Source organism: Ranitomeya imitator, chromosome 6 (assembly GCF_032444005.1).
Source record: "Ranitomeya imitator isolate aRanImi1 chromosome 6, aRanImi1.pri, whole genome shotgun sequence".
Taxonomy (NCBI): Eukaryota; Metazoa; Chordata; class Amphibia; order Anura; family Dendrobatidae; genus Ranitomeya; species Ranitomeya imitator.
Genome location: NC_091287.1, coordinates 1,989,667 through 2,004,170, shown reverse-complemented (window position 1 = coordinate 2,004,170; position 14,504 = coordinate 1,989,667). Strand labels below are relative to the sequence as shown.

The window sequence follows — 14,504 nt, the reverse complement described above, 5'->3', positions numbered from 1 at the left end:
CATCACGCTGCCCACACTCTGCGTCCTCCTTCATTGGCTGAGAAATGGCGCTTAAAGCGTCATACGAAATGCAACTTTGGCGCGAAGATCACCGAGCTCATGGCTGATGCCACAGTGGGATCAGGTCGGGTTTCACGAAACCCAACTTTGCCCAATGTCGGCGATTTTTGAAATTGTCTGATCCGTTTCACTCAACCCTAATAATAATAATAAAGGAATATACGTATATAGAAACAAATAAGTGACTATACAAAATGAATGTGGCATATGTGTGTGTACTAACAAGGCGGTCATCTTCCATACTCTGAAGCAAACTGAGGAGAGAGGGGCCGCCCCCTTCTTTTATCTCTACTGCAGGTTTCCTGTTCCTGGGGGTGGATGCCATCTCTCACGTACGGTGCTGTCATGGTTCTGGAAAATCAAATTACCGGTAATTATCATTTTTTTCTCGCACCCATAGACTTGTGTTGGCGAATCTCATGCTGCGATTTCACTTGCACATATCATATAGCCAAGAAAAAAACGGATGATGGGAGCTGCCCCATAGATTAACTTTGGGCCGAGTGCTATGCGATTTATTCTCGCATAGCACTCGTCCATATTCCTCTCTAGTGTGACTCCGGCCTTACTCCAAGCTGGTTAATCTTTCACAGAGACCCTTTTTGGTTAATTTTCCCTAAAGTGCGTTCCCAAATAGATGGATGTGGAAGTGGGGTGTGTGCTGGTTTCATGACTATAAAACACCTAAACTCTCATCATCTGTCATTTCAGTTGCATCGTTTCAAATCAAAGTAGCATGGTAAGCGTCTCATAAACTGTGAGGGATAATTATGAGAATCTGCACTTTAATCTGACTTAAAAGTAGTGAGAGAAGAGATAATGGGAAGAGCAATAACTTGACGAAATGAGCGTGTCTCACATACAGAATTATGTGCAGCAGAAGCTTCAGGTCGCATAAGGAACAGAGAAAAGCGGTGGGAGCGGGTCTACATGTGGCCAAGACACACCTGTTGCCCCACCCTGGTAGCTTATAAACGGGGGACTTTCGCTGATGCTGTGTGACAGCAGGAGGCTGAGGATCCCAGATCTGCTCCACGAGAGGTGAGATGGTGGGGTATGGAAGCCTGAAATAGTTAGATTGACTAGTCAGAGAAACTATCTATATATCTGGGTATCTCTTCTATTCTCATATCACATGATTCCTTGAATTTACATTCAAATTCTATGCACACTGTTCCCTAAAATCAGCCTTTACTTCTTCTGACATTACAAACATCTCGTGTATAAAACTCCAGACCAATACTTTATTCAACTGCAATTATTATTGATTGTGATTCCAAATATACAATCCAATCCATAAAATACATATACAAAAAGCATTTCACAAAGGTGCGTACTGCTACAGTAAATCGACATTGCTGTGAGTCCATAGGAGACTTTGCTGCAGAGGATCAAGACATCCTCACACCTGGGTGTCTGCATCTGGATCCTCTTCCCCAGCGTCTCCATGCAGGATTCATTCCACACATCCATATGAAAAGAGTTTTCTATTTATATCTTCTGGATTGGATTTTATATTGTAACATAGTTAGTAAGGCCGAAAAAAGACATTTGTCCATCCAGTTCAGCCTATATTCCATCATAATAAATCCCCAGATCTACTTCCTTCTACAGAACCTAATAATTGTATGATACAATATTGTTCTGCTCCAGGAAGACATCCAGGCCTCTCTTGAACCCCTTGACTGAGTTCGCCATCACCACCTCCTCAGGCAAGCAATTCCAGATTCTCACTGCCCTAACAGTAAAGAATCCTCTTCTGTGTTGGTGGAAAAACCTTCTCTCCTCCAGACGCAAAGAATGCCCCCTTGTGCCCGTCACCTTCCTTGGTATAAACAGATCCTCAGCGAGATATTTGTATTGTCCCCTTATATACTTATACATGGTTATTAGATCGCCCCTCAGTCGTCTTTTTTCTAGACTAAATAATCCTAATTTCGCTAATCTATCTGGGTATTGTAGTTCTCCCATCCCCTTTATTAATTTTGTTGCCCTCCTTTGTACTCTCTCTAGTTCCATTATATCCTTCCTGAGCACCGGTGCCCAAAACTGGACACAGTACTCCATGTGCGGTCTAACTAGGGATTTGTACAGAGGCAGTATAATGCTCTCATCATGTGTATCCAGACCTCTCTTAATGCACCCCATGATCCTGTTTGCCTTGGTAGCTGCTGCCTGGCACTGGCTGCTCCAGGTAAGTTTATCATTAACTAGGATCCCCAAGTCCTTCTCCCTGTCAGATTTACCCAGGGGTTTCCCGTTCAGTGTGTAATGGTGATATTGATTCCTTCTTCCCATGTGTATAACCTTACATTTATCATTGTTAAACCTCATCTGCCACCTTTCAGCCCAAGTTTCCAACTTATCCAGATCCATCTGTAGCAGAATACTATCTTCTCTTGTATTAACTGCTTTACATAGTTTTGTATCATCTGCAAATATCGATATTTTACTGTGTAAACCTTCAACCAGATCATTAATGAATATGTTGAAGAGAACAGGTCCCAATACTGACCCCTGCGGTACCCCACTGGTGACAGCGACCCAGTTAGAGACTATACCATTTATAACCACCCTCTGCTTTCTATCACTAAGCCAGTTACTAACCCATTTACACCCATTGTGAATCATAATCATTAATAATTGTGATTGAAGAAAGTATTGGTCAGGTGTTTTATGTTATACATGATATGAGAGCACAGGGAATGGCTCCGACACACTATAGTGGACTTGCTGAAATAGTTGTTTATTTCTGAATGTATTAAAAACATTTTGCCATAGTCATTGATGAAGAAATCACCTCTAGGCTGACTCGTTTCTGACCTCGCAGTAATTACATCTAACCTACAAGAAATAGTGCAGCCAAAACGACTACAAATCAATACAATTTCTACTAAGCTGATAACATACAAGTGAATTAAAATAGGGGCACACAAGAGGGCAAAAAACACAGTAGTAGGAGCGAGGTAGAATATATATATAATATATGTGTGTGTGTATGTATATGTGTGTATATATATATATATATATAATGTGTATATATATATGTATATATGTATATATATATATACATACATACATACATACATGTATGTATGTATGTATATATATATATATATATATACATATATATATATACACATTATATATGTGTATATATATATATATATATATATATATATATAAGAATAAAGGCACCAAACCCAGGCATGATATATGCTATGAAGTATGTGGGAATAGTTGTGTGAGGCTTAGGGTACCGTCACACTATACGATTTACCTACGATCACGACCAGCGATATGACCTGGCCGTGATCGTAGGTAAATCGTAGTGTGGTCGCTGGGGAGCTGTCACACCGACAGCTCTCCAGCGACCAACGATGCCGAGGTACCTGGGTAACCAGGGTAAACATCGGGTAACTAAGCGCAGTGCCGCGCTTAGTAACCCGATGTTTACCCTGGTTACAAGCGTAAAACTAAAAAAAAACAAACAGCACATACTTACATTCTGGTGTCCGTCAGGTCCCTTGCCGTCTGCTTCCCGCACTCACTGACTGCCGGCCGTAAAGTGAAAGTGAAAGCACAGCCGCTGTGCTCTGCTTTCACTTTACGGCCGGCAGTCACAGTGCAGGAAGCAGACGGCAAGGGACCTGACGGACACCAGAATGTAAGTATGTGCTGTTTTTTTTTTTTTAGTTTTACGCTTGTAACCAGGGTAAACATCGGGTTACTAAGCGCGGCCCTGCGCTTAGTAACCCGATGTTTACCCTGGTTACAAGCGAACGAATCGCTGGATCGCATCGCTAGATCGCTAGATCGGTGTCACACACACCGATCTAGCGATGACAGCGGGAGATCCAGCGATGAAACAAAGTTCCAAACGATCTGCTACGACGTACGATTCTCAGCAGGATCCCTGATCGCTGCTACGTGTCAGACACAGCGATATCGTAACGATATCGCTGGAACGTCACGAATCGTACCGTCGTAGCGATCGAAATGGTATAGTGACCCTTAGAGAGATAAAGAAGAACCAGGGTGGGTGGCAATACAATACACATTCTGTGGAGGTAATTGTAGACCACCTTACTCAGTTTCCGCCTGCTGGAATGACGCCAGCCCCAGCGCTTGTTCAGCTCAAGCCTTCACTTTTCTTTTTATCAGTTGTATGGTACCAGCTTTATAAAATTTATGTTGATCTATGCTCGTTTTGTGTGCACCATTTTCAATATGATTGAGTATTTTAGAACCAAAGTTAGAACAATTTTAGCATTACAGGTTTTAATTAATAGTGTAACATTAAGTCAGAGCAATAATGTAAATCTTCGAAAGGCTTTCCTGCTGAAACTCAGCCTTCTCCAATGTTTACCACGTGCTGATCTGTTAATCCTCTCAATATCTGTAAAATCACCTACAAGAACAGACAAACATGTTTATCCACAGTCGGATTCAGCGAATTAGTGAATTAACAACATGGGAATTATAGGAATCTAGAACATGAATTCTTTTTATGATGTATAGAACATCCTCCATAAGTTATGGTGCTACAAAGGACATTGTTGCTGTGTGATTTTGTATATTTTATTATCAATAGTATTTCTAATAATTTTCAGTTCTTTTGCATATCTGCAGGATGAATGTTTGTTTCTTCCACATTTATAAAATCTTCTTTGTGTTAGCCATGTGGCAAATCTATTCAGATAAGTCAGGAAGTTTATTGAAGAAGTTCTCCATTGATCTAATTGTCTTATGTCATCTTCTCTTCTCTTTTATTAGCAACTGAACATTTATAACAATACCAATAAATAATAATAATTTTATTTACATAGCGCCAACATATTCCGCAGCGCTTTACAATTATAGAGGGGATTTGTACAGACAATAGACATTACAGCATAACAGAGATCACAGTTTAAAATAGACACCAAGAGGAGTGAGGGCCCTGATCACCAGATACCAAGAGGAGTGAGGGCCCCGATCACCAGATACAGGAGGAATGAGGGCCCCGATCACCAGATACAGGAGGAATGAGGGCCCCGATCACCAGATACAGGAGGAGCGAGGGCCCCGATCACCAGATACAGGAGGAGTGAGGGCCCCGATCACCAGATACAGGAGGAGTGATGGCCCCGATCACCAGATACAGGAGGAGTGAGGGCCCCGATCACCAGATACAGGAGGAATGAGGGCCCTGATCACCAGATACCAAGAGGAGTGAGGGCCCCGATCACCAGATACAAGAGGAGTGAGGGCCCCGATCACCAGATACAGGAGGAATGAGGGCCCCGATCACCAGATACAGGAGGAATGAGGGCCCCGATCACCAGATACAGGAGGAGTGAGGGCCCCGATCACCAGATACAGGAGGAGTGAGGGCCCCGATCACCAGATACAGGAGGAGTGATGGCCCCGATCACCAGATACAGGAGGAGTGAGGGCCCCGATCACCAGATACAGGAGGAGTGAGGGCCCCGATCACCAGATACCAAGAGGAGTGAGGGCCCCGATCACCAGATACAGGAGGAGTGAGGGCCCCGATCACCAGATACAGGAGGAGTGAGAGCCCCGATCACCAGATACAGGAAAAGTGAGAGCCCCGATCACCAGATACAGGAGGAATGAGGGCCCCGATCACCAGATACAGGAGGAATGAGGGCCCCGATCACCAGATACAGGAGGAGTGAGAGCCCCGATCACCAGATCCAGGAGGAATGAGGGCCCCGATCACCAGATACAGGAGGAGTGAGGGCCCTGATCACCAGATACAGGAGGAGTGAGGACCCCGATCACCAGATACAAGAGGAGTGAGGGCCCCGATCACCAGATACAGGAGGAGCGAGGGCCCCGATCACCAGATACAGGAGGAGCGAGGGCCCCGATCACCAGATACAGGAGGAGTGAGGGCCCCGATCACCAGATACAGGAGGAGTGAGGACCCCGATCACCAGATACAAGAGGAGTGAGGGCCCCGATCACCAGATACCAAGAGGAGTGAGGACCCCGATCACCAGATACCAAGAGGAGTGAGGACCCCGATCACCAGATACAGCAGCAGTGAGGGCCCCGATCACCAGATACCAAGAGGAATGAGGGCCCCGATCAACAGATACAGGAGGAGTGAGGGCCCCGATCACCAGATACAGGAGGAGTGAGGGCCCCGATCACCAGATACCAAGAGGAGTGAGGACCCCGATCACCAGATACAAGAGGAATGAGGGCCCCGATCACCAGATACAAGAGGAGTGAGGGCCCCGATCACTTTGCCTCTGATGTCCATGCTCCCGATCTTGTTCGTGCCTTTCATATGGCTCATCCTGGTCGTCCTGGGAGCTCTGGTGAGGGTTCGGTGACCCCTCCTCAAGGGGGGGGTACTGTTGTGAATTCTGTGGCAGAGCTCCCTCCTGTGGTCACAAGTGGTACTTCGGCTGGTTCTCTCTGTGAGCTTCCGTTGGTGGAGGAAAGTGGTACTGCGGCTTCTGAGTTTCCTTCCTCAGGTGATGTGGTGAAGTCGTTAGGTGCTGCTCTATTTTACTCCACCTGATGCTTTGATCCTGGCCTCCAGTCAATGTTCTAGTATTGGACCTGTTTCCTCCTGGATCGTTCCTGTGGCCTGCTGCTCTGCATAGCTAAGTTCTTCTTTGCTATTTGTTTGCTGTTTTTTTCTGTCCAGCTTGTCTATTTGTTTTTTTCTGCTTGCTGGAAGCTCTGGGACGCAGAGGGTGTACCTCCGTGCCGTTAGTTCGGTACGGAGGGTCTTTTTGCCCCCTTTGCGTGGTATTTGTAGGGTTTTGTGTTGACCGCAAAGTTACCTTTCCTATCCTCGCTCTGTTCAGAAAGTTGGGCCTCACTTTGCTAAATCTATTTCATCTCTACGTTTGTCTTTTCATCTTAACTCACAGTCATTATATGTGGGGGCTGCCTTTTCCTTTGGGGTATTTCTCTGAGGCAAGGTAGGCTTATTTTCTATCTTCAGGCTAGCTAGTTTCTCAGGCCGTGCCGAGTTGCATAGGGAGCGTTAGGCGCAATCCACGGCTGCCTTTAGTGTGGTTGGAGAGGATTAGGGATTGCGGTCAACAGAGTTCCCACGTCTCAGAGCTCGTTCTTGTTTTTTTGGATTATTGCCAGGTCACTGTATGTGCGCTGACCTCTATGTCCATTGTGGTACTGAATTACCTTTCATAACAGGTTAGTAGAGGGAGAGAACATGAGGAGTTCAAATAGAGGGAGGACATGACAATCACTGGTGTTTTCTAAAAAGGCAGGAGTGAGATCAGGAGAAGGAGTGTATAATTGGGTGTCATCAGCATAGAGATGCATAGAGATGGTACTGGAAACCAAATCTACTGATTGTTTGTCCAATGGGGCAGTATACAAAGAGAAGAGAAGGGGGCCTAGGACTGATCCTTGAGGAACCCCAACAGTAAGGGGAAGGTGAGAGGAGGAGGAACCAGCAAAACATACAGTGAAGGATCGGTCAGAGAGATAGGAGGAGAACCAGGAGAGAACGGTGTCCTTGAGGCCGATGGAGCGGAGCATAGTGAGGAGGAGCTGATGATCCACCGTATCGACTGCTGCGGAGTGATCCAAGAGAATTAGCATGGAGTAGAGACCATTAGATTTAGCTGTTAGTAGGTCATTAGATACTCTAGTGAGGGCAGTTTCAGTAGAGTGTAAAGAGCGGAAACCAGATTGAAAAGGGTCGAGAAGAGAGTTATCTGAGAGATAGAGACGGGAGTGGACCAGGCATTCGAGGAGTTTAGAGATGAAGGGAAGATTAGAGACAGGTCTATAATTAGCGACACAGTTTTGATTGAGGGATGCTTTTTTAAGTAGTGGATGTATGATGGCATGCTTAAATGAGGAGAGAAAGATACCGGAAGAGAGCGAAAGGTTGAATATTTTTGTTAAATAAGACATGACAGCTGGGGAAAGGGACTGTAGGAGATGTGATGGAATGGGGTCACTGGTGCAAGTGGTTGGGGGAGAAGTTTCAAGGAGCCTGATTACTTCTTCTTCTGTAACTGGTTCGAAGTCAGAGAGTGAACTAGATGCTGTGGGGGAGGGAGGACAGTGCATGGTATGAAGGGATTGGGAGATAATTTCCTGTCGGATGTGGTCAACTTTTTCTTTGAAGTAATTGGCCAGATCGTCATCGCGGAGATCTGTGGTTGGGGCCTGCACTCTTGGTTTGAGTAGAGACTGGAAAGTGTCAAAGAGAAGTTTAGGGTTATTGGACAGGGAGGTGATGAGGGTGTTAAAATAGATTTGTTTGGAAAGGTGAAGGGCAGAGTTGTATGTTTTAAGCATGAACTTATAATGGATAAATCTTTGGGTAGATTAGATTTTCTCCACAGACGTTCGGCGCACCTGGAGCACCGCTGCAGGAAGCATGTTTGCAGCGTGTGCCATGGTTGTCGCCATCTGTGCTAAGTTGTTCTATGTATAGGAGGTGCAGTTTCATCCAGGGCACTTTGCAGGGTATCATTGTAATGCTTCAGTGCAGAATCAGGACATGAGATGGAGGAGATAGGGGCCAATGAGGACTGCAAGTTCTTCACAAGTTTCTGGGTGTTAATGGCCTGTATGTTTCTATAAGTGTGGAAAGTGGGGGTGACCTGGGCGGGATGGCAGTTCTTGATAGAGAATGAAAGAAGGTTGTGGTCAGAGAGCAGGAGAGGGGAGTTAGTCAAATCGTCCACTGAGCAAAGCTGGGAGAAGACCAAGTCGAGGGAGTATCCGCCGTCATGCGTTGGAGAGTTAGTATGCTGCGAGAGGCCGAAAAAGGTTAGAGATAAAAGGTGAGAAGCAGATGGGGAGAGGGGAGAAGCAATGGGGATGTTGAAATCACCCATGATGAGGGTGGGGATGTCACAGGAAAGGGAAAGAAAGTGAGGAAGCCAGGTGGCAAAGTGATCCAGGAACTGATGAGAGGGGCCGGGAGGACGATAAACCACTGCCACTCACATGGAGAAGGTGATGTAGAGTCTGACCGCATGGACCTCATAAGAAGGGAATACAAGTGAGGGTACTTGGGGGATAACCTGAAAGGTGCATTTGGTTGATAGGAGCAGGCCAACGCCTCCACCTGCTCTATTGTCCGATCTTGGGGTATGAGAAAAGTGTAGTCCACCATATGAGAGAGCAGCAGCAGCGGTGGTGTCTGACTGCTGGATCCAGGCTTCAGTAAAAGCTAGAAGGTTAAGAGAATTAGAAAGGAAGAACTCATGGATGAAAGGAAGTTTATTACACACAGAGTGAGAATTCCAAAGGGCACAATTGAAAGAGGCAGAAGGCATGCATGGAATATTCATAAGATTAGAGGGGTTTCTGAGTGTAGCAGTTGGGAGGTTAGACTTGCTGTAACATGGGGGGCCGGGGTAGGGAGAGATGTCTCCAGCGACTAGGAGAAGGAGGATAGAAAGAGTAAGCAGATGGTTAACTGATTTGTGAGAGCGTCTCTTGTGTTGGATGGTGGGACTGAATGGATCTGCGCTGTTGAGCAATGTGAACAGAGCGTGAGTGCTATACATAGGAGAGGGAAGGACAGAGGGGCCGATATGGATGGAGTGAAAAGAGTTAACCCTGCTGTTCTGTTCGCATTTGCTATACACTTTTACTGTTCCTGGTCAATATGACCCGATATATTAATTCTTGATTTTTAGCTACTCTAAGTGTTTTATTTGAATACTTTTTTTCATTATTATACTGTATGTGAACATGGTTGATCATAAACAAATGAAAAATTTAAATTTAAACTTAATAATTTATTTTTTTTCATAAAAAGGTTACACAGGCTTTTTACAATTATCTTTGATTGTTAGCATTCTGCACACAAATAACAAAAAAGCTTTACATTACTATTACTAAAACATGAAATTTAACTTTTTGAAAACAATATTTATAAATCAACAAATGAAAAATCATAAAAACTTCAACCTTTTTAGAAAGAAAAAAGAAAAGCTGAACATGTTGATGCGTTTTTACACTGAACACAATAATAAGACACATGTCCTTTACACAGATATTTTGTCAGATTAGTCTTATTGTCACAGGAAGATGGACAGAAGCTACATCTCTTCCTTTTTTTGCTGGTAGCTGTGCTGGTGGAGGCCGTGGATGTGGAGTCTCTTTCTTGAGCATGCTGGACACTTTTTACAATGGCTATGGGGTCACTTTTCTGCTCTCAATATATGGCCTAACCAGGGATTTGCCCAATTCCACGAGAAATAATCTTCTTTTATGCAGCTTATTCCGGTTTCAATCGGGGTCGATTTCTCTCCATAAGACAAATGCATTGTATGCAGAAACGTCCAGTATGTTATAAAATAAAATCATTGGCCACTCATTGGTTTTGGGTTTGCATGTATATGTTGATATTGCTTGGTCTAAAGTATCAACTGCTCCCTTTGTGGCATTATAATCCAAAATAATGTCAGGCTTTCTGTCTTCTCTATCACTTACGGCATTGTCATGGTGCATTGTGCTCATTAGAATTACCTGCTTGGTTTTTTTTGGAACATAAGAAACAACATATTGTATTTCCAGAAAAAAAAGTAGAACTGTACACCTCTCTCTTGCTAAGGATACCTTGCGGTAGTTTAGGTTTGTTTTTTTCTTATAGTACCCAGCATGGTAAGTTGTTTTTTCTTCTACATCTGGCCTAGTTGATAGGATGTAAAAAAGTTGTCACATGACATTTTGTTCTTTTAGTCCATGAGTCAAATCGAGAACAACACGCATACCCTGATTTTTTTCAGATCTTTCACCAGGGGTTTTTCCTGTATACACTTGGACATTTAGAGCATATGAACTTTTGCTGTCGCAAAGTGTCCAGATCTTGATGCCGTATTTTGCTGGCTTACTTGGTATATATTGTCTGAATGGGCACCTACCTCGGAATGCCACCAGTTGCTCATCAACAGTTACATTTTCACCACTATTATACAATTTTGGTAGAATCTCTACCCATTGATTCCAAACATTTCTAATAGGTGCTAGTTTATCTTTAGCTCTTCTTTCCATTCTATCTGTTTTAGAATCAAACCGCAGTACTCTAGAAATTTCATGAAACCGTTCAAGACTAGGGTTGAGCGACTTTTAGTTTTTTAGGGTCGAGTCGGGTTTCGCGAAACCCGACTATCTCAAAAGTCGAGTCGAGTGGAATCGGCCGATTATCGCGAAAAGTCGGGGATCAACCGAAACACGAAACCCAATGCAAGTCAATGGGAGAGCATAGTCGGCAGTGAGTGGAGGCCAGGAAAACACCTAGAGTGCCCATTTTAATGGCAAAAACATCCATTCTTGTTACTGAAGCTTGTCAATCTTAATTTACCTTATAATAATAAAAAGGCATTGGAAATTGGGGGTCATTTGGCTAAAGTTGTGGGGAGTAGGGCTGGTTCAAGTATTTAGTGGGCCCAGGAAATCTGGACCACGTCACGGCAGTGGAGCAGGGAGAGGTAAGTATTTCAACTTTGCAAGTGCTGTGATCCTGAGCAAGCAGGGGGGGGCCACTCGTTGGCATTGGCACTGGCACAGGGCCCCTCAAAGTACGGCGGTGTGTTTGCACGGTGGGAGCGCCTCCCACCGGCAGCGACACTTTTGCGTACTATGAGGGGCCCTGTGCCAGTGACATCGCCAACAAGTATTCCTCCCCCCACCTGATGAAGGAACCTGCACTTTCATCTGCACCTTCCTCTTTGTCCCCGTGTAAGGTGGTATGGTATCCGGGAAGGGGAACCTGACTTTCAGCAGGGTCACAATCTTGCTGTGTAGCGTGCACGGGGAATGTTGCATTATGGGTCAATGTACCAGCAGACTCATCTATCACTGGCTGGGCAATGGGCAGGATGAGGAGGAAACACAGATATAGGCCCAAAGAATAAAGTGGGCTAAATGCAGTTCAAAATTGGTAACAGGACTAACCAGGGGGCATTGCTTTGTTCAGTGGAGGACAACTGTAATGAGAGGCTGACACAGTGAGTCGGCCCAAATCAGTAAGTAGGCTAAATGCAGTTCAAAATTGGTAACAGAAGTAAACAGGCGGCACTGGTTTGTTCAGTGGAGGAGAACATCAAGGAGCGGCAGACACCGTTAGTAGGGCCAACAAAACAAGTAGGCCAAATGCAGTGTTATATTAAAAACAATTTAATGAGAGCCTGAAGATAGAAGCTAGGGAAAGGCAACCTGGAGAACACCTTGGAGCGGAAGACACCGTCTCTACAACCCAGACCCAACTTGTAGGCCTAATGCAGTGTTGTTTCAACAACTACTTAACGAGAGCATGAAGATAGAAGCTAGGGAGAGGCACCCTGGAGAACACCTTGGAGCGGCAGACACCGTCTCTACAACCCAGTCCCAACTTGTAGGCCTAATGCAGTGTTGTTTCAACAACTACTTAACAAGAGCATGAAGATTGAAGCTATGGAAAGTAAATCAGGAGAACACCTTGGAGCGACAGACAATCTTAGTAGGCCCCAACCAAACTAGTAGCCCCACTGCAGTTGTGCGATTAAAAACTAATTAAGACGAGCCTGAAGATTGAAGCTCAGGAAAGTAAATCAGGAGAACACCTTGGAGCGACAGACAATCTTAGTAGGCCCCAACCAAACTATTAGCCCCACTGCAGTTGTTCGATTAAAAAACTATTTAAGACGAGCCTGAAGATTGAAGCTCAGGAAAGTAAACCAGGAGAACACCTTGGAGCGACAGACAATCTTAGTAGGCCCCAACCAAACTAGTAGCCCCACTGCAGTTGTTCGATTAAAAAACTATTTAAGACGAGCCTGAAGATTGAAGCTCAGGAAAGTAAACCAGGAGAACACCTTGGAGCGACAGACAATCTTAGTAGGCCCCAACCAAACTGGTAGCCCCACTGCAGTTGTTCGATTAAAAAACTATTTAAGACGAGCCTGAAGATTGAAGCTCAGGAAAGTAAATCAGGGGAACACCTTGGAGCGACAGACACTGTTAGTAGGCCCCAACCAAACTATTAGCCCCACTGCAGTTGTTCGATTAAAAAACTATTTAAGACGAGCCTGAAGATTGAAGCTCAGGATAGGCAACCAGGAGAACACCTTGGAGCGGCAGACACCGTCTCTACAACCCAGACCCAACTTGTAGGACTAATGCAGTGTTGTTTCAACAACTACTTAACAAGAGCTTCAAGCTAGAAGCGAGGGAGAGGCAACAGAGAGAACACCTTGGAGCGGAAGACTCAGTTTGTAGACCACGACAAAACTTGTGGCCCCAATGCAGTTTTATAATTCTGACAAGCTGAAAATCCGCCTTTTTTGGTATTTTTTTTATAGGAGGACAGCTGTATTAAGTGGCGCAGACAGACACGGCTAGTAGGCCTTACACCACAAAGTTGGCTCACTGCAGGATGACAAAAAGTTACATGGGTACACGGTCGGCATTGGTGTGCTCAGCGGAGGATAAATGGAAGGAGGGACCGCAGACAGACTTAGCAGGCCTAAAATAAAAAAAATTTGGCTCAAAGCAGTTTGAATTATCTTGCAGAGGTACACAAGCAGCATTGGTGTGTTCAGCGGAGGACAATTGGAAGGAGGAACCGCAGACAGACTTAGTAGGCCTAAAATAAAAACAATTAGGCTCAAAGCAGTTTGAATTATCTTGCAGAGGTACACAGGCAGCATTGGTGTGTTCAGCGGAGGACAATTGGAAGGAGGAACCGCAGACAGACTTAGTAGGCCTAAAATAAAAAAAATTAGGCTCAAAGCAGTTTGAATTATCTTGCAGAGGTACACAGGCAGCATTGGTGTGTTCAGCGGAGGACAATTGGAAGGAGGAACCGCAGACAGACTTAGTAGGCCTAAAATAAAAAAAAATAGGCTCAAAGCAGTTTGAATTATCTTGCAGAGGTACACAGGCAGCATTGGTGTGTTCAGCGGATGACAATTGGAAGGAGGAACCGCAGACAGACTTAGTATGCCTAAAATAAAAAAAATTAGGCTCAAAGCTGTTTGAATTATCTTGCAGAGGTACACGGGCAGCATTGGTGTGTTCAGTGGAGGACGATTGGAAGGAGTGTCTGACACAGTTAGTACTCCCAAAAAATAAATAGATGTTAATGTCTCGCAAAACAACAAAACCAAAAAACAAAAGGGTGGCATACTTAGGTACAGGGGTGGGCTCCTCTGCTCAGTTTCAAACATAGTAATTTGGCGCTAAGTATTTACTGGTGTCAATATAGGACACTGACCCTGACTATTTTAACTAGCATCAAACATGTCAACAAATTGGTATTGTCAGTGCCAGGCATTGAAGGATGTCAGCACATAGACTAAACATTGGTGGAGCTGTGAGAGATAATTTTGCAAGTGGTAGAGCATTGTTTGAGCTGGGGGGGAACTCTCTTGTGGCCGGCGGTACAGGCCCAGGGCTCCTCATGTTACAACGGTGTGTCTGACGTTGGGTGCGCA

At 44.7% G+C, this 14,504-nt stretch overlaps 1 protein-coding gene across 1 annotated transcript in view; it reads left to right on the top strand.

Annotated features, from left to right (window-relative positions):
* The first annotated feature begins 1,071 nt into the window (after window positions 1-1,071).
* The window catches only part of LOC138643525 (tyrosinase-like), a 97,388-nt gene continuing 83,955 nt past the window's right edge, over window positions 1,072-14,504 (top strand). The window contains exon 1 of the mRNA XM_069732422.1: window positions 1,072-1,101. The gene's annotated coding sequence lies outside the window, so the exon portion shown is untranslated. The remainder of the gene's footprint in view (window positions 1,102-14,504) is intronic.